Source organism: Lissotriton vulgaris, chromosome 7, assembly GCF_964263255.1.
Source record: "Lissotriton vulgaris chromosome 7, aLisVul1.2, whole genome shotgun sequence".
NCBI lineage: Eukaryota > Metazoa > Chordata > Amphibia > Caudata > Salamandridae > Lissotriton > Lissotriton vulgaris.
This window is the reverse complement of record NC_141695.1, coordinates 438,913,798-438,936,809: the sequence shown is the minus strand read 5'-3', so window position 1 is coordinate 438,936,809 and position 23,012 is coordinate 438,913,798.

Here is a 23,012-nt window from a genome sequence, read left to right as displayed (position 1 = left end):
CTCCTGCACTCCTTTTTACAGCATAGGGAGCAAAGAGTCAAGCTTGGTGAGTTCCTTTCCCCTGCTATGTCCTTGCAGTGTGGGGTGCCACAAGGGTCGGCTCTCAGTCCGACCCTATTTAACATTTATGGCGCCCCCCTTGCAAGGCTAGTAAAATCTCAGGGGATGGAACTGGTGTCATACGCCGATGACACCCAGATTATGGTGTCACTGGCCCACTCAGTATCATCATCCGCCACCAACTTCAGGATCTGTATGCAGACAGTCTCTGATTGGATGCTTCAGAGCTCCCTGAAGTTGAATGGTGACAAAACTGAGATCCTGGTCTTTGGCAAGGACCAGGATATCTGGTCGGATGAGTGGTGGCCGGCCTCACTGGGAACCTGTCCATCCCCTTCCCAGTCAGCAAGAAACCTTGGGGTAATCTTTGACACCTCCCTATCCATGACTCTGCAGGTCAACCGTACGGTGGCCACCTGCTGGGGAGTGCTAAAGATTCTCAGGAGGATCCTTCACTATCTCTCTCCCTCAGCACGCAAACAGGTGGCAGTAGCATTGATAGGTTCAAGGTTGGACTACTGTAATGCGCTCTATGTAGACTCCAACAAGGGGCTCATTCAGCGATTACAGGTAGTTCAAAATGCGGCTGCTCGCTTTGTCTTAGCACTTCCCAAAGCTTCATCTGCTACGATGGCCAGAAGGAGCCTTCATTGGTTGCCCATTCATCTCAGGATTTCGTTTAAGATCCTCTGTCTTGTCTATCGAGCTTTGGCAGAGGGCTCTTCTGACCCCCTTGGTGCCCTGCTGACCCGGTATCAGCCTGGTAGATCTTTAAGATCTTCTGAGATGAATCTGTTGGTTGTCCCACGTACCAAAAGCGTTGGTTGGGGAAACAGAGCTTTTTCCGTTGCTGCTCCCAAACTATGGAACATGTTACCTCTTGAGATTAAGATGCAACCTTCTCTGTCTTCCTTTAAAAAGGCGCTCAAGACCTGGTGTTTTGTCAGGGCTTATCCGTAATTAGGATCAGTCTCTGTTATCTGGTATTATTTGGTTAGGCGCCTTGACGCCCATCTGGGCTTAGTTGCGCGTTAAAAATTGTTTTTCATTTCATTTCATTTCATTTCACTCTCCAGACAAGAAGGTTCAGTACCCTGCTCCTCTATGTTTCTCAACAGACCCTCTTTTGCAGGAATCAAAAAAGGCTCTGCAAAAGCCAGCTCCATCACTGCGGAAACCAAACTTGTGACACGCAAAAAGGAGTCCCTAAATCTATTTGACATCTCTCCTTCCTCACCTTCAATAATACTCTTTGAATAATAGCAAACGAGGGAAATGCATACGCCTTTTTTCCCTTCTAAACTTGTTGAAAAGCAGCCAACGCTAACGACAAAGGATCTGCTCTCCAACTGAAATAACTCTAAATTTGAAAAGTTAACCGGCTCGCAAAAAGATCCACCTCCAGAGGGCCCATCAAATTGTCTATTTTCAAGACGCTCCTCACATCAAACTTCCAATCGCTGATATCCATCGAATGCCTTGAATTCCAATCTGCTGTCTGATTCATCTCCCCAGGCAAATACCCTGTCCTTACCTTTATTTTATGTTCCAAACAAAAATTCCAAAAATCTTTAGCCAAATCTGCTAAACCTTTTGACCTTGCTCCTCCCAACCTGTCTGGTTATATACGCTACAGTGGACACATTGTCCATCCTTATCATTACCGATTGTCCTCCCAACATTTTCTTGAAACTCCTCACTGCATACACCCCTGCAGTCAACTCCAAACAGTTTGTGTTCTGACCTCTCTTCCAAAGCCCAAAGTGCACCTGTCTGCTCCTCTCCTAATCGAGCCCCCCAACCATTCAAACATCTGTCTTCATAACAAAATGTGTACATTTTCCAAATATTGCGCGTCCTTTCCACGCATCGATTGTTCAACTATCATTCCAATTCCTCTTTCGCCTCCATACTTGAAGAAATCTGGTCTCCATACTGTAATCCTTTCCTTAACACTTCCCCTTTTACCCTCTGCAATGCTAGATAGTGAAGGGGTCCCGGAAATGTTGCCTGAATTGATGAATACAATGAACCTATTCTCCTTGCTAACTCTTAGTCACGCTCTCCTTCCTCATGCACAACTTTATCTCCTTCTTTATCAACTTCACTTTCTTTTGTGGAAACAAAAGCATGCATTGCACCGTATCCACCTGAAAAGCCCAAAACTCCATGGTCTGATTTGGAATCAGAACAGACTTCTCCAGATTCACTACAAATCCTAACCTCTCTAACATTTTGATCACATCCTTCACTTTCTATCTCCACTCCCCCTGATCCTGGTTCATCAATAAAATATTGTCTAAGAATATTATTATTCGCACTCCTCTCTGCCGAAAATAGGAAACAACCACTCTCATCACCTTTGTGAAACACCATGGAGCCGAAAAAAGGCAGAATGGCAGACACACAAACTGATAAAGATTCCTTTTCCATCTGAACTGTAAATATCTCTGGCTCTCCATGCTCATTGTAATTGTAAAATATGCATCCTTCAGGTCTAATTTCACCAACCAATCTTTTCCCTCTAACATATCCCTTAGACAATGGGTTCCCTCCATCTTGAAATGTCTGTACTCCACGAAATTATTTAAATCCCTCAAATGTAAGACCAGCCTCCATCCTTTCTCTTTTTTTCCTTACCAAAAACAGATTGCTTGCAAAACCTTTCCTTTCTTCTCTTATTCAAATAACTTCCCCTGTCTCTACCAAAGTTTCTATATTGACTATCTCCTCCTGATCTTCTGACATCCTTATCTCTCTTTTGCTTCCTTTTCCTTACTTGGAATCTTCGTAAACTCTATGCAATACCCCTGAATAGTCTGTAATACCCAAGAATCCTTTGTGATTATTTTCCATTCCTCTACAAAAAAAACCTCAGTTGTCGTTCTACTTTTTATTGGGCTAGAACCAATAAAGGTCTCCGTACTCACCTTGTCCTCCTTGAAATTGGCCCTGTCTTCTTGTTATACTTCATCGTCCTCTTCTTCCCACTCTCCCTCTGCTTGGGAAGAAACCTCCTGGAGCATAGCCTCTTCCTCTATAGCCACTACTGCCTTGGGTTTGGTATTGTTCATTATATTGGGACCTCTGAAATCCTTGGCAAGCAGAAATTCCCCTTTTGCCGGCCCTGCCTAAAGCACTACCTCCAAAGACTTTCCTCATGTTCACTTGTGCCTTATCAAGAGCTGTGAAAGTAATCACATATTTGCCAATATTTTTAACAAGACCCTCTCCAAAGAGAAGTCCTTTCGCATCTTCGCTCCCTTCTTTTTGATTCACAGCACCTAACTTCGGACTTATCGTTAACAAGATAGCCTTCATTTGCATTGCCCAAAAGCACAAGAGCCCTCTGGCTCCAACCTCTAAGCAGTTCTACATCTACTAATTACTCATTCTAATAAGGCTCCTCCGCCATATCTAGGATTCTTGCTAAAGGTCCTAACACGTTATGAAGCTTATCTTGACAGATTTTCAAAGACCTCTCAAGACCCTTCCTTGGATCTTTCCCAAGTTGAAATAGAAAACTGATCAGCTCTGTATTCAGATTTGGAGTACTGCATACTTTCTGATCAATTACTGGTCTTGCACATTCAGACCTCACGACCCTTCTCACCTCTCTATCCAGTGGCTTGCGAATCCATGTTTTAATGAATTTCGCCACCTGATCCATTGGCCACCACTCACCACTGCGTGGATGTTTAATGTCTAGCGGGTGAACATATTTATTACAAATGGGTCCTTAATAGCGTCAGTTGAACAAGACCCTTCAAAGTCCTCAAACTTCCCATCCAAATACTCATCTTGATGCAGATCAAAGATATATTCATCTAAATCCTTCGCATCACCATCCCCTCTGCTGATCCCATTTTCCTAAAATGTTTCTTCCTCATGCGTGCCGCTATAGGACACCTTTCCATGTGTCCTTGGACACCCTTCCTTTGCGTGCCGCCAAGGACACCTATATTTTTGTTGGCAATCATGCCTTCCTTTTTTGCAATCAACACATCCTCCACATGTCTAGTCTTCTTTGTTCTCTTTTTACCCACTTCTGTACTTACTCATTTTCCATCAGATAAAGAAAAATATTCCTCCTCACCCTCCTTATTTCTTTTCCTACTCCTCAAAACACCATCTACTGCTTCCTTTTCTTGTTTTTTCATTTCATGTTGAATTAACCTCTTAACGACCTCCTCATTCACCAAGTCACTAGTAACTGTTAAACATCCATCTTGTGCCTCTGACATTCTGCTTAAAAAAATCTCCAACACTAAATTCTAAAATTGCCTAAAGTAATTTCAACAACCTAAAACACCTTATTTTCAACCTGATAATACCTCATTGACTCCTACTCCTCAGCGTCAGCACTCCGATAACGATTACCGTTTAACCATCACCTATACATAGTATTCAACTCTAACATTAAACCGTTCCCTACCTAAAATGTCTCCCAAATCTCACGCTAAAAAACAAAATCACGTACTGCAAATGCATGCAAAAGAACGTGCTGTCCATGCACGTACACAAATAGTTAATATTCTCCTTACGCGGTGCCCTTGCACGTCACTACGTGCTGCTCATGCGCATCGGAGCACTGGTAACCATAGAAAACGTGAGAGACGCGCCTATCCTCTCGAAGCCTTGAGAGTGTACAGCGCTCTCTACACGGCTCTTGCCACGCAGAGATCGCGAGCGGCAGGAGCCTTGAGCCGAACAAACTAATCTCCCAGCCCCCTCGTGCTGATGACGCATGCCTCATACTCAGCTAACGGTAATATGCTTTGATTTAAAAAATCCTCATGTTTTAAATAAACTCTTAATCTCCCTTTTTTTGTTTTAACAACTTAAATGAACAAGCATTTGCAATGCAATAGGTCTCGCATTATGAAAGTTTGAGATATTGGTCTCGTAAATGACAATTTTTTTTATTTGTGTTGGTTTTGAAAATAGCTAAATTAATAGCTTTGTCATTTACAATGCCAAAAGCTATGCCAGAAACCGGTCTCCGGTAGCTTGTTTCCTTCCCAGTGAAAGAATTGGCTTGGTAGTTTGGTTTGCCCTGTTCCCATGATACACTGGGCCAGGGACAGACTAATTTGCATATAGCCAGGTTCTGAACTGGGATGGTGCAGTGAGCTAAAAAACGGTGTTGGATTAAGCCCTGATCTCTTGACTGGGTGAGAGTATTCTGCTTAATTCAGAAACTCTGTCCATCACCACCCCCTGTTGTTTAATTATTTTGTCCACCATAAGCGTGGAAGGGTATACTCAGACGTGAGTCCCTAGCTCATTGCACCATCAGGATTCAAGCAAGCCGGGCCGAAGACGGCTGAAATGCCAGAAACCGGTCCCCGGTAGCTTGTTTCCTTCCCAGTGAAAGAATTGGCTTGGTAGTTTGGTTTGCCCTGTTCCCATGATACACTGGGCCAGGGACAGACTCATTTGCATATAGCCAGGTTCTGAGCTGGGATGGTGCAGTGAGCTAAAAAACGGTGTTGGATTAAGCCCTGATCTCTTGACTGGGTGAGAGTATTCTGCTTAATTCAGAAACTCTGTCCATCACCACCCCCTGTTGTTTAATTATTTTGTCCACCATAAGCGTGGAAGGGTATACTCAGACGTGAGTCCCTAGCTCATTGCACCATCAGGATTCAAGCAAGCCGGGCCGAAGACGGCTGAAATGCCAGAAACCGGTCCCGGTAGCTTGTTTCCTTCCCAGTGAAAGAATTGGCTTGGTAGTTTGGTTTGCCCTGTTCCCATGATACACTGGGCCAGGGACAGACTAATTTGCATATAGCCAGGTTCTGAGCTGGGATGGTGCAGTGAGCTAAAAAACAGTGTTGGATTAAGTCCTGATCTCTTGACCGGGTGAGAGTATTCTGCTTAATTCAGAAACTCTGTCCATCACCACCCCTGTTGTTTAATTAATAGTTATAACTTTAGCAAATGTGACACCTATAGCATTTGTAATGCACCATGTTTTGTATTTATGTGAATTAGATGTACTGATATTACAAATAACAATGACTTATAATTTTTTAAAATAATTAATACTTAAATAAAAGTGATTGAAATTTATAATGGCAATAGCTTAAACTTTTGTAAATAACTTTTGTGAATATTATGTTCAGTGTATTTTATTGTGATGAAAATCCAAGAACAGAAGTGAAATATTAACATCTTTATGTGACATTTGTAATAAAGCTTGAAACATTGAGAGAACATAATTGAACCAGTTGTTGAATGGTTGCACAGATTGATGCTGTGATGGCGCGGAGTGATGTTGTGGTGGCGCTGAGTGATATTGTGGTGGCGCTGAGTGATATTGTGGTGGCGCTGAGTGATATTGTGGTGGCGCTGAGTGATGTTGTGGGGGCGCTGAGTGATGTTGTGGGGGCGCTGAGTGGTGTGGGGGCGCTGAGTGATGCTGTGGTTGCGCTGAGTGATGCTGTGGTTGCGCTGAGTGATGCTGTGATGGTGCTGAGTGATGCTGTGGTGGCGCTGAGTGATGCTGTGGTGGTGCTGAGTGGTGGTGCTGAGTGATGCTGTGGTGGTGCTGGGTGATGCTGTGGTGGTGCTGGGTGATGCTGTGGTGGTGCTGAGTGGTGCTGTGGTGGTGCTGAGTGATAATGTGGTGGTGCTGAGTGATAATGTGGTGGTGCTGAGTGGTGCTGCTGAGTGGTGCTGTGGTGGTGCTGAGTGGTGCTGTGGTGGTGCTGAGTGGTGCTGTGGTGGTGCTGAGTGGTGCTGCTGAGTGATGCTGTGGTGCTGTGGTGGTGCTGAGTGGTGCTGTGGTGGTGCTGAGTGATAATGTGGTGGTGCTGAGTGATAATGTGGTGCTGAGTGGTGCTGCTGAGTGGTGCTGTGGTGGTGCTGAGTGGTGCTGTGGTGGTGCTGACTGGTGCTGTGGTGGTGCTGAGTGATAATGTGGTGGTGCTGAGTGATAATGTGGTGGTGCTGAGATATAATGTGGTGGTGCTGTGGTGGTGCTGTTGTGGTGCTGAGTGGTGCTGAGTGATAATGTGGTGGTGCTGAGTGATGCTGTGGTGGTGCTGAGTGATGCTGTGGTGGTGCTGAGTGATGCTGAGTGATGCTGTGGTGGTGTTGAGTGGTGCTGTGGTGGTGCTGAGTGGTGCTGTGGTGGTGCTGAGTGATAATGTGGTGGTGCTGAGTGATAATGTGGTGGTGCTGAGTGATAATGTGGTGGTGCTGAGTGATAATGTGCTGGTGCTGAGTGATAATGTGGTGGTGCTGAGTGATGCTGGGGTAGCGCTGAGTGATGATGTGGTGATGCCGAGGGCAGAAAGGCACAAAAACGAGTCTACCAGAGAGCAGAAGGGCAGAAAAACAAGGGAAAAACGAGTCTAACAGAGGGCAGAAGGGCACATAAAACGAGTCTAACAGGGGGCAGAAAGGCACAAACAAGCACCCCAAAAGACAAGAAATCCCACAGAAGCTGGTGAATAAGACGCAAGAACATGTGAGTGACAAAGAGCCAACCAATGATAAGCAACGGGCTGTCGGTAAATCCACTGTAAGCTAAAAATCTCATCTAATAAACTAACATGCTGTCACCCAACAGACCGCTCATGCGCTCTTAAACGAGGACCTAAAAATCGGGACTTCAGTCTCATGGTAACTGCGTTTTCACGAACAAACTTGAAATCTGCCCTTGAAAAGCAGTTTCCACTTCCAAGGACAGTTTGCTGTAATAGGGAACTGTAAAAAGTGAAACATCCTGCCTTGCTGCATGTGATTAGTCACATCCCACTTGGGCAAGTCTGGGCGTCAAAGACTCCCAATGGCACACTAACAGCCTTCATCCTTTTAGCAACAGCAGAGACTGCGAGCTCTAAAAACGTTAATGCTGGCGACGACCCTATGAATCTGAAAGGCTGAATTTTTTGTGCCTCAGTCTTGCACTGATGTTTTTCTTTTGCAGTGACGGGCCCCTAATATTTCGGTTCGAGATTCCATGTAGTAGCCTTCCGCAAGGAAAAATTGCAGGTCTACCAACCCCCGTTGCAGAACCGAGACTGCTGGAGGTCGGCCCAAGCCTTCGATCAACCACAGCTGCTCGGAATATATTTGAACAGCGAGCTGTATCTATTCCTAAATAATGGGCACCCAAAACAGCCTAGCCTGACAGGCGGCAACACAGCACACAGCGAAGCGAGCGTGGCTGACACCCGTGATCGTATTCTAGAAGGCATCAGATTAAATCTATGCATTAATTAGTCAGCTTTTTACCGTTTCCGGGTCTATATTTGCGTACTGCTACAAAGAGTGAAAGTAACACGTGATTTGGAGCGTTTTGTAACGAGTCAATTTTAGTGGTTATATTTTAGAACTTGTGGTGAAAATCTGAATGAACCATTCAGGATCTAATCTAATATAAAGCCAAGTGGTAAAAGTTATTTGCAGTTTCTAAACTAAAGTGATTGCAGGTCACAGTAAGCGCCTCGTCCTCCGAGAATAATTCACTCCTAGCAATTAAAGGTGCAAAGTACCACTTTAAAGAGACACTGGCATTGCGGGGGCAGGGTGCGGATCCCTTTGAAGTGAAGCACGGCCTCACAGCCGTGAAAGTGAAAGGAAACAGCACGGATGTAATTAGGGGGGAGGAGAAGTGAGGCCGAGAGTGAGCTGGGGTAAATGCCTGAGGCCGAGTGCATGCTGGGGAAGCTTCAGATGCCTGTGGGAGGGAGGCTGATAGCTTTAATGTGGACGCGCGTTCCACCCCAGTGCACCACACGACCTGTAGGAAATCCGTGCGATGGTTTCAGACCTTGAATGAGCCTCTATACTCTTGTCTATTAACCCTTGCGGGATTAATAGGCGAGACCTAAAAACTATACACAAAATATTTATTAAAAACTAATAGATATACACAGCATCCAGGAATTCCAAGTACACTCACAACATTAACATACACTGCAGCTTCTGAAAATTAGAAACTGTAGATAAGATATACTCACAAAATAAACGTTTTCCAAAAAGGAAAATTCAATTGAATATACTTCTTATCACATCTATTTAATGTAACGTTAAAAGGTTCTTATCTTGTCTTGAGCAGCAATTAAAAGAGGAGGAATGTTCAGGAGCAGGGTTATTTATGGACTGCTGTGTTCTAATTCTAGTGTTTGTGATGTTTTGTAGTTCTTTAAAGGTGCTGTGGAGAGTGGCAATTAAAGGATAATACGCATAATGTTAGCCTCCGGTCTTCAAATGACATCAGAGTGTCATGTTAGAGGTTGCTAACAACATCTGTTGCCCTAGTTGGTCTAGGGGTTAGAAGTGGTAGTGTGAGCTAGCCGAAACCCACCAACATTCACTGATGGTATATGTGGAATGAGTCCCTATACTGTGAAGTTTGTGTTGGTCTAATACACAGTCCTGCTATATTTGTAGGAACCTTTATAACATAGCGCCTCCAAGGTTCTATGTCAGGTACTTATTTAATGGGTTTCCAAGGCTCCCTTTTCACATCAACATGTAGGCATCTGTGGTAAAAAGGATCAATCCTCCTCAGCTTTATAGAAAGCATTTATTATATCTGTAGGTTGTTCAAGCCTGAAACTTTAAAAACGATCACCCTCCTGCAGTGTTAACATTCTTTGAGTTCCATTAATTAAAAATGGTGCAAGCAGTGAATATTTCAGTAAATAGTAGGCAGGCAGTAACTTTTTACTTATCTGCAGTCGCTGTATACACACACACACTTCATATATACACTGAGGCAGCAGCTCCGCCAGCATATAGCTTCCAATGAATACTTAGAAATATAATTTACATACCAGTAACATCAAAATTGGTTCCAAGGTGCTCTCCCCCACACACACACCTAAATGTAAGACTGGGTCCTCTCTGTATTGACCGAGTAACCTGGACAGTCTACACACCATTTCCAAATACAGCTTCATGAAATATTGGCGAAATACGTGCTTTATATAATCAGTTAGACTGTATCCACATCTAATGCAGTTTGTTAGGCATACAATAACAACTGCCCCAGCAAGGGCTGTTCAAGCTGGGAGGCCTCAGTTACCTGTGCTTGCCATTAGTCAAGTTACTATTAATGCCATTATGGGTAAAGTACCCACCAAAAGGGAGGAAATTCCAATTTGGATAGCACAAAAAAAACCAGTATGAAGACCCCAAGATAAATTTTGAATTCTCATTGTGTCTTCCAACTGGTATGGTTCCAACAATTGAAGTTTGCTGACATGGGGTACTGTCTTTGTTGTCATATAAGCCATAACACACAGCACCCCATCAATTACTGTTGTGCCTGAAGTGCTAAAGCAAATTCAAAATGAATACAGGGCCGCCCCTGCCCTGGACTTGTGGATGAAATTAATTGACAACTTTGCCACAGTATCCTTAATGATTTTAAGTAACATTGAAGGTGAGGCAGCAGCGTTGTGAGCTACCTAAAATTATTTCAGAGACCTATGCTTCAATAGGTTGTGATAATTTGGCTTGGTAAGCCACACATAACAAAATCTGATTCATATACCATCAACCAGATACCTGAGTCTTCTAAAAAAGAAAATCTTTAAAAAAAGATAAACAGAAAACATGGAGTAGATCTCCCCAACATGTGTGCACTAACACGCTATGATTTACGTAAGCATAATGCAATTAAAATATCTGATAGGTATCAGAATTCTGATAAATGTCCCTCTCAATCCTTTCAGGATTATTCAGACAGACAGTCACTGAGAGGGGGATGCGGCAATGAAAGACATGTGAAATATGTGAAACTGAAAAAAGACTCAACGCTCCTCTGATGTCATTATAAAAATGGAAGAAAAACTTCTACAAAAAAAACTTTGAAAAGAATAAAGTGGCAGGAATATCCACTAAATATGCCACAAATATGCAGAACACTTCTCCTGAGCAAGAGGTAGAGGAACACATTGCTTGAAGTGCAGCAGCGGTCATGATGGTTCACCAAACTCTTCATGAATTTCTGGTGGCAAGACCAACAAATGACTATATTCAAATTGAAACTCCAGAACAGTGGAGAAGCCCTCCAGACAGACTTTACGAGTTGGACATCCAAATCAATAGTGACATAAAACGTATTATTAAATTACTATTCTGGCAGAGCATGTCTAATGCTTATGACATTCTCTTGACTGGGCTAGATTGGCTGCCTGAGTTTGTTAAAAAAAAAAAAAAGAAAAGTCTATTGGGGGAGGAGGTAATAAGGAAGCATAGGGCACAGAATAGACTCTTGCATAAGTCCTTGCAATATATCGCAATCAAGCATCCTGGGATAAGGAATTGCCTTATCATATTATACTCATTAGGTCCAGCCTGCAAGTGCAACCACAATACCCTATTAAACATGAAGCTAATTGCTGTGTTAGGGAACTTCTGCCACAATTAGCATATCAAGGCATAATTGATCTTTGCATCTTTCCTATGAATAATCCTGTAGTTCCTGTATACAAACTGGATCATTCCTATCGTATAGTCTTAGACTATAGACATTTAAACAGCCATACACGCACTTTTGCAATACAAAATTCACACAGCACAGCTTCAACAAACAACTTTGTGCGCACAAAATACCATACTACATTGTAATGTAATGAGGTTACTTATAAAGCGCTGACTGTCACTCTGAGAGGAGCAATTTTGAGCATCCTGGCGCATTGGATAGTGCCAATTTTTATCTGTCAAAATGTAGCACCTGGAAGCAGAGATTTGCCTGTGTTTAATGCTTCAGGGACCCAACAAACTTTTATAAGCTCCCACAGATGTATAAGAACAGTCCAGTACTATTTGTTGCCCGTGTAACATCAATTTTACAAGAAATCGATTCAGAAGCATTGTCTTAAGAAAATGACATTTACCTCACAGATGATGATTCAAACATACACTTGGCCAGAGTGGATCACACAATTTGAGAATTTATTGAACTAGGCTATATATTAAATGTAAAAAATTCTAAGATTGCTTTTTCTAGCCTCCTACTTTTACCATATTTATTTATTTTATTTATTTATTCAAACAGTTTTATATAGCTCTGGCTAGACCCATAGGTATCGGAGCGCTTTACATAAGGTCAGCAAAGTTACAACAATAATAACAATTACACGTTACATCAAATATATGAAACACATTAACAGGAGAGAAGGAGAGACAAGTAGAGTGGTAAGGGGGAGAGGGGGAGTGAGAAGGGAGAGGATGAGGGGGAAGACGGAATAAGAGACAAAGGTAAAGTCAGCCCAAAGACCGAATGGGTAGGTGACTGCCAGGGAGGTAGTCCAAGGCTAGTCTCCCCTGTAGCCCTCAAGGAAGCTCCAACGGGTATCAGTCAGAAAGGTGGATAGAAAGGAGACTAGGCAAAATCAGAACGGCAGAAATACGATGAGGGGGAGGGTTGGCGAGACGGGGAGAGGGGGAGAAACTGTGCCCAAGGTCCGGCTGGGCAGGTGACGGTCAGGGGGTGAACCATGTCTGATCTCCTCATTAGCTGAACAGAGCAGCTCCACCGGGCGTCGGACATAATGCTCAGACTCAACTGTCAGGATAGAGGTCATGTGAACTCCGGGATTGTCAGTAGTGTGGAGGGGGGAGCCATGGTCCGAAAGAATTCTAGACATACTCTTGAGGTCAGGCAGAGTCCTGGAAGTGTTGAGTAAGTAAAAGTTCAGCAAGGAGGAAAAAGTCACCATTGTCGGCCAAGTTGGGGACAGGCATCCTGGGACCCTTTTCCACACCGAGAGTGTGCTGAGTACGACAGAGCTTTATAGGGAGAGAAGGGTCAGTCTCCCATTAGTTCTTAAAAAAGACACAAGATCTCCCCCGGTGTCCCTAGGCGATCGAGGCGTAGCACAGACCCTGAAAGCGCGCTGGGACACATCTCCCATTACGGTGGGTAGAGCGGTGGGAGCCCCCATTTTGCCTCACGCACAGGTATAGGGGGGACCGCTCACATAGATCTTCAGCAACAGGTGCCTCTGTGCTCCGGGCAAACTATCCGGCATGTCTGCTGCGGCCCGAGTCATGTTTTCACACACAGCAGACGGGGCACACAAGCGGACACGGGCAGATGGAGGCTCACCATAAGTCAGGATCGAGGTGTGGGCAGGTCCAATGTTCAGGGCTGTGCCTACTGTGTAACTGGTCAATTACAGCTGCGGACATCCACCGAGGAAGCAGATAGTGGAGCCCCCAATAACGCCGCTTATCAGGAATAGGTTCCCATTGATCGGCTCCTCATGACTAAAAGCAGTCTTGAGGCAATATCGCCGGGCAAGACTTTTGCTGATATACTGCCGTTGCAGCGTCCGGTTGGAACGGCGGCCACAGCGGCAGATACTCCCGACCTTCCGATGTCAGGAGATGGCTCAATCAGCTCAAGGAAGCTGTTTAAGTGGGGTTTAAGCACCGCGCTTGGTTGTTGAACGCGGGGCTTCAACGGAGCAGAAGGTCTTGGCTTTGGACAGAATTGCTCTTCCTTATCATTTACTCAGGATATGAATTATCAAATGAAGGCAGAAGCCATGCAGCACACATTTTAGAGAAGTGTGCTCTTCTTCAACCACCAAATACATTTAAAAAAAGCTACAATTACTTTTGGCTTTCTATACTTTGATAGATAATATGGACCAGATTACGCACAATTGGTTAAACTGAATTTAATTCGTCAAGATTTTTCAGACAAACATTGGACTACAGAACATACTATGGTTCTTAGAACATTACAGACAGACATGCTTGCATCCAAACACTTGCACAGTCGTGTAAAGAAAGCTAATTCAGTCATCCGCATAATTGCGGGTTCTACTGGCTATACAGATGTCACGTTTAACACCTTTGACACTCATGACGAGCTCAGCTCGTCATGCAGTGTACTGCTGGTACACTGATGACGAGCTGAGCTCGTCATGAAACCATTATTTTGGATCTTCCCCAGCACAGCAGGGGAAAATGCCTAGCATTGATGTGGTCAATGAAGGTAAAACAGTGCAGATTGCATAGAAATTCCGCTTATATTCTAATGCAGAAATGCATTTTGCGTCAATAGAAAAATTACTGACTACAGTTTAAACAGCTGTTCTAAAGGAACCTCCTTTGGTTTAGGGGAAATGCATAATTGTGGTTTCTCCCATTCCAGCTTTGGATGCTGTCACAAAATCAAGAGTTTCTAACGCTAAAGCCTTATAGCCATGATGGATCCAGAGGGCCACCTCCTTGACAGCTACTCATGAAGACTGACCCTAAATTAAGAACACAGGAATTTCTCCAGTATGAACAAGAATACCCCATGTCAAATGAAATTTTGCCTGTAGATCAGTATGACTTTATAATATATACTGATGGTTGAACTCAGCCCGTGGTTGATACAAAGCATAAATACTCGACAGCATGTGCTGCAGTGAAGGATGTCATTAAAGATGGTGAATTTCAGGCACATTTGTATTATTGTGGACCACTCCATTCGGATAGTGCATTCAAATTTATTTTGTTAGCTGTTGATACGCGTCCTTGATTGGGTGAGTCCACAGCGATCGGCTGATACTCAAACTGTTATTAAAGATTTGCTGGTCTTTATCGGTACATATGCAGTAGTGGCATTCCACTCGAACAAGGGACTGATCTTTTCCTCTAAGGCTTACCGGGATACCATGGGAACCCTGGGTGTTGCTGTTCTTTATTCATCTCCCTATCATCCTGAGGGAAATTCCTTAGTGGGGTGGAAAAAACGTGATTTAAAGCAGTCCTTAAAGCTAGAGTATTAGGTTCAGGTCGTAGATGGATCCTAGATCATCTTTGGGTGTTCATGCCCCATACAAGGTCCTTTTTGAGGTCCGGATGTATGTTCCAGATCTTGATAACCCTTGCACATTCACAGCTGATGTCACTTTGACATCCATGAACGTTTTGCTGGCATTACAAGACTTCAGATATGAGCACTCAATTTGAATACTAAATGTTCTGCCACTGACAAAGTGAAGGAGCAACCAGCGACTTCTGGCTGGATTCCCAAAGTTGGAGATCCAGTCCTAATTTCAGTAATCCGTGGCTGGGGACTTCTCATGCTGAACTTGCACTTCTGTCTGTGTCTACTGCAGCACCAAATAATGAAATTATATATTATCAACAAACCTTTGGAGTTACTTATGTGCTCTCCATTGCCTAACGATCTTCCTGTTTTTTTCCAGACTGCCTCAGGTTATTTCGCTAACACTGATGATTTTTCTTTAGATTCTTCACACTCTTCCTCACCTGGTGCACACACACTATCCTCTTGGTTTAAACAGACTTATCTGGTTCCTCCATGGTAGTACTTTTTGATCTTCCATTCCTTGGTCTTTCTTCTCATCTGTATTGTATTTGTTACACTATTTGTTCAGCTATTTAATGGACTCTATCTCCCAGAACGTTCTTCTCCAGAACTGGTAGCTAAAGCACTTAAGCTCCATTCATCCTCACATAAGATCCTAAGAGATGTGTACCTTGCAAACATTACTAAATTTCCTCTCCATGATGATATAGTTTGGGATAAGGACCCCTATGGCATTTTTAGTCCCAAAGAAAGCTTTTAAAATTCTATGGTTTTAAAATTGCTATGGATGATTTTTTTACACCAGGTTAGATTTCTGATGAATGGGACGTTGTGACTGTATCAAACATTTTATCTGAATTAGAATCCTATACAGTATTCGAAAATGAGGATTTGTATTTACATTCTGTAAATTATGGTGAAATGATTTGCTCCCATCATTCTGCTCATCATTACCTTTACAGAGCTAGTACACCATGTGCTGTTTTTAACTATACACAATGGGAACACTACTTCTGTAGTAGGGGATCTCTGTGTATAGTCATAATCTTGTGAATAGTCCTGCCCATGTGCGTGGACCCCGGAGCAATCAAAATAGTCTCTTAAGTTGTCTTCTTCTGCAGTCCTGCATAGACACTTAAGAGAAAATCAAAAAGAAATAATGCAGCCTAAAACTACAAGGCTACATTGGCCATCACTTCATCTCGAAGTGAAAAAGATAGCCAAAGAATATAAAATATTACACACTTTGTAAAGTTTCACACATAGAGGAACTCCCCTTCACAAAAAGCCTTTGTCATGATGGAGAGGAAGGGTTGGACAGACAAGCCCCATAGGCTGCCATTATGTGTCTGGAAAAGGGATACCGTGCCTTTAAGGAACTCTCCAGAGACCCTCGGTATCCCAGGATGCACAGCCAAAGGCCTTTTACTTTCAGTTCTTTTTTCCGGCTCCTGTTAGCAAGACCCTGGAGCATTGAGCTCTACCTTTTTGGGTATATCCTCAATTTCTGGAGGTTTTCCAGTGTTTTGAGTGTTTCACTCGACGTCTGGGGTCTTCCTCTTCCAGTTGCTGTCTTCTTTGACCAGTTTTGCCACCTCTTTCTTGTCAAAATGCCAGCTTTATTTGACAAGTGCTCTGAGTGTGGGAGGAAGAAGGCAAAATCTGACCCCCCCGGAGTATGCATACCTTATCTCCCTTCTACTCATATCCCTGACTCCTGTGATATGTCACTATTTCTCCAGGAGGACCCGGCGTGACAGGGAGAAGATTAGTCTCCAAGGCCTGAAGCAGAGGAGACATCAAGGCATGGAGGGACTCCGTCATCATCCTTTGCCCGTGCTTCGGCCTCTGGGGGGCTCCCCAGTCAAGAAAAGGCCCAGAAAAGGCACTGGTCCCGGTCGACGTTGATGGCCTAGACGTCGAGAGGTATGACTACCATCTGCTCCCCGTCGACCCAGGGCTCTGGGTCGAAGCGACGTTCGGCGTCGAGGGGTAGGACATCAAGACCTTGGACGAGGTCGACGTCGAGGACTTTACCGGCGTCGACACACTATCGACGTCGTGATGAGTCCCAAAGAGGCAGGCGCTCGCCGTTGAGGCGACACCGCCGTTGACCTTCAACGTTGACACGAAGATCAACGTTGAGGAGAGAAAGATCAACGTTGAGGCGAAGACACACGACATCGGGGATTTTGTTGACGTCAGGAAGAACAACGTCGAGAAGAAAGACGTCAAAGAGATCGACGTCGAGGAGGGAAAAGTCGATGTCGAAGAGGAAGTCGAGGCCCAGAACGGTGTCTAGTGCCTCTGTGGTTAGCGTCTCATCGTCATCATCATCAGCGAGTCCTCGGTCGCAGCGACGCTCACGCTCAGAGAGGTCCGCCTCCAGAGCGTCCTCCCCGAGGCCTGCTCGTAAGAAGAGAAGAGCTCTTAGGTCACCCGACTCTGATTACTCCCGGACTTAGTCGCCCTCAAGGCCCAGGACACCTACGCCTCCTCCTCTTCCGCAGCTTCCTCCTCCTCCACCTCCTCCTCCTCCTTGTCAGCCTCTATCACCTCCTCCTCTACTACCTCCTCCTCCTCCACCACCTCCTCCTCCTCCACCACTGCCTCTGCCTCCACAACCGAACCCTGTGGTTCCGGCGGAACCTCTTCCGTTTCCGCAGCCTCCTGGGCCGGTGGTTCCTGCAAGGCCAAGAAAGCCATGGTCAAGATCCAGAGGGAGGGATCACTCTGGCAGTGAGCGTAGATCTTCGACGAGGTCACGCAGTCGTCGGCGGAGGGAAAGGTCACGGTCCAGGTATACGGACTCATCCAGTGACAGGGGATATTCTTCTTACCTTGTTGGACTCTCCTCCGACGAGAGTGTCACCAGTGGATGACATTGTGATGTTCCAGGATGTGCTGCTGAGGGGGGCAGCGAAGTTGGGGATCACATTGACTGTGCCCACCCCTTCCACCTCTGTGATTTTTGAAACATTGCAGCGCAGGCACCTCTCTCGCCCTTTGGTGCCAGGACTGGAAGAACCTGCCATGGAGCTGTTTCTGATGCTGGCCTCGGTGAAGTCGGCGCCATCTAGACTTCAAAAGAAGTACAGGCCCCCAGATTCTGACAACTGCATGGAGATACACAAGGAGGCTAAGAGACCTTCCACCGCGACTTCCTATGCCTACAAGTGGAAAAGGTTCTGCATCTGGTGCACGTCCAAGAATGCTGATCCTACCTCCTGCAAGGAAGATGTCATCCTTCCACATCTCTTGCATTTGGCTCAATCTGGCCTTAATTTCCATTCTATTAAGGTTCACCTCGCAGCGTTAACTGCGTATAGGAAATGCCCTTCACAAACGTCCTTCTTCCAGATTCCTGTAATTAAAGATTTTTCTGAGGGATTGAAGAAAGTGTTTCCCCCTGTAAGGCGTCAGTCGCCTTCAAGGGAACTGAATGTGGTGCTGTCTCGGTTGATGAAGGAACCTTTTGAAACCATTCATTAGGCTTCTCTGCCGCATCTTTTTTGGAAGGCGGCCTTCCTTGTGGCTATAACATCGGCCCGCAGGGTGAGTGAGATCCATGCCTTGTGTTGCCAAGAGCCTTATACAGTGTTTCATGTTTCTAAGGTCGTCATGAGGACTCACCCTAAGTTCCTACCTAAAGTTATTTCTGATTTTCATATCAATCAGACAATAACTTTACCTACATTCTTTTAACATCCTTCCTCTCCGGCGGAGAGGTCTCTTCATTCCCTGGATGTAAGAAGGGTGCTGAAGTTCTACCTAGATAAGACCTAGGACATTCGTAGGTCAGACCAATTGTTTGTCAATTATGGTTCGGTCAGGACTGGTCTTGCCACATCTAAACAGTCCATCTCTAGATGGATAGTGTCTTGTATCCAGTTGTTACCAAAAGGCTAACAAGACCTTAGGGGGTAAGTCTAAGGCCCATTCCACCAGAGGCAAAGCAGCTACAACAGCTTTGCTACGTAAAGTCCCCATTGCAGATATCTGTAGGGCTGCCACTTGGAAGTCTGTCCATACCTTTGCCAAACACTACTGCCTGGACTCTGATGCCAGAGCAGACGCTCAGGTTGGGCAGGCTTCGTTGAGAAATCTGTTTGGACAGCAGTGGTTTTCATCTGTTTCCTCCACAACTGGTTTGGTTTGTTGGGATGGGATTGCCATTCTATTCACAAGATTATGACTATACACAGAGATCCCCTACTACAGAAGGAGTAGTTTCTTACCTGTAACTCCAGTTCTGTAGTAGGTGTATCTCTGTTATAGTCATAAGCGCCCTCCTTCCTCCAAGGTGGATGAAATGATAATGTAATGAATGCTACAGGCCTAGCTTTATACACCTTCAAAAAGAACTGAAAGTAAAAGGCCTTTGGCTGTGCATACTGGGATACCGAGGGTCTCTGGAGAGTTCCTTAAAGGCATGGTATACCATTTCTAGACACATAATGGCAGCCTATGGAGCTTGTCTGTCTTACCCTTCCTCTCTATCATGACAAAGGATTTTTGTGAAGGGGAGTTTCTCTAGATGTGAAACTTTACAAAGAGTGTAAAATGTAATATTCTTTGGCTATCTTTTTCACTTCGAGGTGAAGTGATGGCCAATGTAGCCTTGTAGTTTTAGGCTGCATTATTTGTCTTTGATTTTCTCTTAAGTGTCTATGCAGGACTGCAGAAGAAGACCACTTAAGAGACGATTTAGATTGCTCCGGGGTCCACGCACATGGGCGGGATTATTCACAAGATTATGACTATAACAGAGATACCCCTACTACAGAATTGGAGTTACAGGTAAGAAACTACTCCTTACCACCTGTAGACAGTATTTGAATACGTTTCCTTACTTTACTTGTCAGGTCCCTACAGACCTGGTTTTGGTTATTATAAGCAGACACCTTCACAGGCAATGAAAAGCATGCTGACACAACATTTATTTATTCAGATTCTTTTATTTCACAATTGACCATGCAGGGGTATGATTATTGACAAAACAATATTTATTTGAAGTCAATTTGTGGTACAAGACACTGGCAGGTCCAGGTCATTGATGCCTTACTCAGGGCTTGTTTGATCGCTATACAAATTATACTTTAAAAAAAAACAATACAACAGACCACATGTATTGTACTAGCTAATGTGAAGAACTTCAATATCCTCTGCATTTCCACTGTCACATGATTTGATAAATGGCAACAGTACATTAATATTATAGAAGAGCAATTAGGGAAATGGTGCAGAATGATATATACAACTTTTCACTTTACGGTTCAGATGGGTGGTTAGTATTGCCAGTAATGGCTGCAATGCACACTTTTTACACTGCTCTATGGGGTTTAAAGCTAGCAGAACATACCCTAGATATGTCCAGTCACAACACTTTGGTGTAGTAACTACCTATTGTCTAGGTAAGTTGCGCCAGCAATGGCTAGTACTCTCCACATTGTCCGCTGTTAAGCAACATCTATCCCTTCTTTCAGACAACATGGATATGCAAGATTTTTTATTAGGTCCAAGATATCCACGCTCGAAACATTTCATATATGCAACTTATAACGAACTTTGGCAAATTTCACAGTAAGACATTGCTGAAAGGTGGCGATAAATTGATCAAGCAAGTTTAGAAAAATCATTAGCTGTTGTCGATAATGGCATGACCCCATTGTCTACTCGTATTTATTAATTAAGTAATATTGTGTCATCTGCATTTGATATTATACAAAAATACATGACTGTCCTTTAGCGTGGTCAAAATCAATTAAGATCAATTTCATGAATGAGTTGGACATAGTAGGTTGTAAAATCAAATTGCGTGCCATGAAAATATTTGAATGCAACAGAATTGTTTTTGTCTTAGAATGTATCACGTGTGCAACAGGTCATGACAAAGAAAGATTGAACTTACAATAAGCTAAATATAGAACGTTTAGAGAAATTGCCCTTAAATGTATCTGAAACACTTACAGACTTATGGTCAATTCAATTTTTCACATCTTCATTTCTCGTCTTGCCTGAAACTCTCAAGTAGCCATATATGAATAACTTAGTGGTAACTTTATGTATGAGACTTGTTTTTTTCCTTTCGATAACAAATGTGTGAATGGCGACAGAGAGGTTTTTCTTAGTTGAAAAGAATGTGAAGTATGCTTGAGCCATCATTTCTTTGTAAAGAGATAACACTGCATGGAGCGAATGTGTGGCCTATTTGAAGTGTTATTTAAAGGGAGTTCTCATATTCCTGATCAATCCAGTTTTTTAGTTACTTTCTAATAAAAGTTACTTGATTCTGACTGACCAAGGTTGCTGTGGAATGAAGCCAAGTGTTCATTACATTGTAACCGTTTCCAAGGTTGTTACTTGCTGTACAAATGTACTCAAGTCACCCACACACATGGCTGGAGAACTTATCTTGTGGCCAACAGTTCCTATTTATAATTTTATCTTTGATTGGTTAAGCTGACTAAAAGACTTATTGTTTCAAAATGACATGGCATTAACATCTACCTGAGAAATGTTTGATCTACAAGTTGTGAGGTCTACCTCGGAAGTACAATTGTTGTTATGCACTAATTTGCCGCTACATTTTGGTGACCTTGTGCACCACATTTTTAATGCTTCAGACGCCATTGGTGGTGTGCACTTTTTTAAAACGATTGGGTCTGAATTTGTTTTGGCATTCCAGACTACTTGGAGTGATTCCATCTTTTATACACTCACTCTTTTAAAGTGACTTTGGTGACATTCGTTGGTATTATTCCTGTTTGCAATTTTGTTTTATTTATGTTGCTCCAAAATGAATATTCAACAACAAGGCCAAATGGTGAAGGAATTGACACACATCTGTCTGTCATGTGAATGCATGGTGCTGTACTTTGGACTGTCTTTGATACTGGATTTAAACAACTGGTAATTGTCTTTACAGTTTGTGTGGTTTGAGTGTACAGAATGTGTTTAACTGCCTCTGGTGCTCTTTCAAATGTACACTAGACATATGCGTTGCTGCGAAGTTGGTGCTGGCTACGGACATGGATCTGCTAGTGTATCCGTTGACAGTGCATCTCCTATGCTGGGCTATGTTGCTACAGTTGCTGCAAAATACTTATGAGGTGCCTGTGTCAGATTGGATGGATGCTTCCGTTTCAGGAGCTATGGCATCTGACTCCTCGTCTGAGGCTACACCTCTGCCCTCAGCACTTGCTGACTGTCATCTGCAGATGCGGGTTCCTTACAGGACTCAAATGACTTTTTTTTAAATGGTGGGACTTTCCGGGATTTCATCTTATTGTACAGACACCTCATAAAATCTTGTAATCCTGCATTTTTGTTTTTTTAAATTATTTTCTTGATTTTGTTTTTGTAGTTTGCAGGATTTTTTAAATTGTCATTTTTTAATGGTTTTTTATTGTGCTTATAAGATTGAAGTTTAATTTTATGTAATGCTATACCTTTTAAATGCTTTAAGAGTGGCTAGCTTTTAGTGAGTGAGTTTCATTTCCTAACAAAGGGGATGGTGTTGCGTGGCTTACATGCATTCTCAATTTTATATTCAACTCCTTAAGTTGGCATCTCTTTCTTGTGGTGCCCTTTGCAACACTTTATGCTAATGTGTGTGTGTGCTGTAAGTGTATCTCAGACAGACACCAATGCCCTGTAGTCTATACAGTTAGTTCCAAGGTTGTACATGAAGAATACAATGCCATTGTTTTCTTTCTTTCTGTGCTTGTTAGGGGATACTTCATTTTAGCTAGACGAAACCAAGAGAGCTGCTCTGTGCGTCTGACAAGTTGATAAGTACAGTACTTTATTATGTAAACAGCTTTCATACTAAGGCTCTTTGAGAGGAGCATTTCCATGCTGGGATTATCATGGAATTACTGCGAATTGTGATGACAATGCAGCTTTGTTGACTCTGAACTTTATTCTGCTAAGGAAGATAACCTGTGCACTGAGACTGGCTTTCTGACACCTAAGACCAAGGTATGGGGGTTAGGCTATCTCAGTTGATCTGGCAGAATGGTGCTCTCGCTAGGCTCTCTTTAGTAAAGTATCAAATACGGATAGGAGTAGGCAAACATTAGCAACAATTAACATGGTTGAATTGTTCATATTGTTTACCATTCTAATAATGCTTATTACAGTA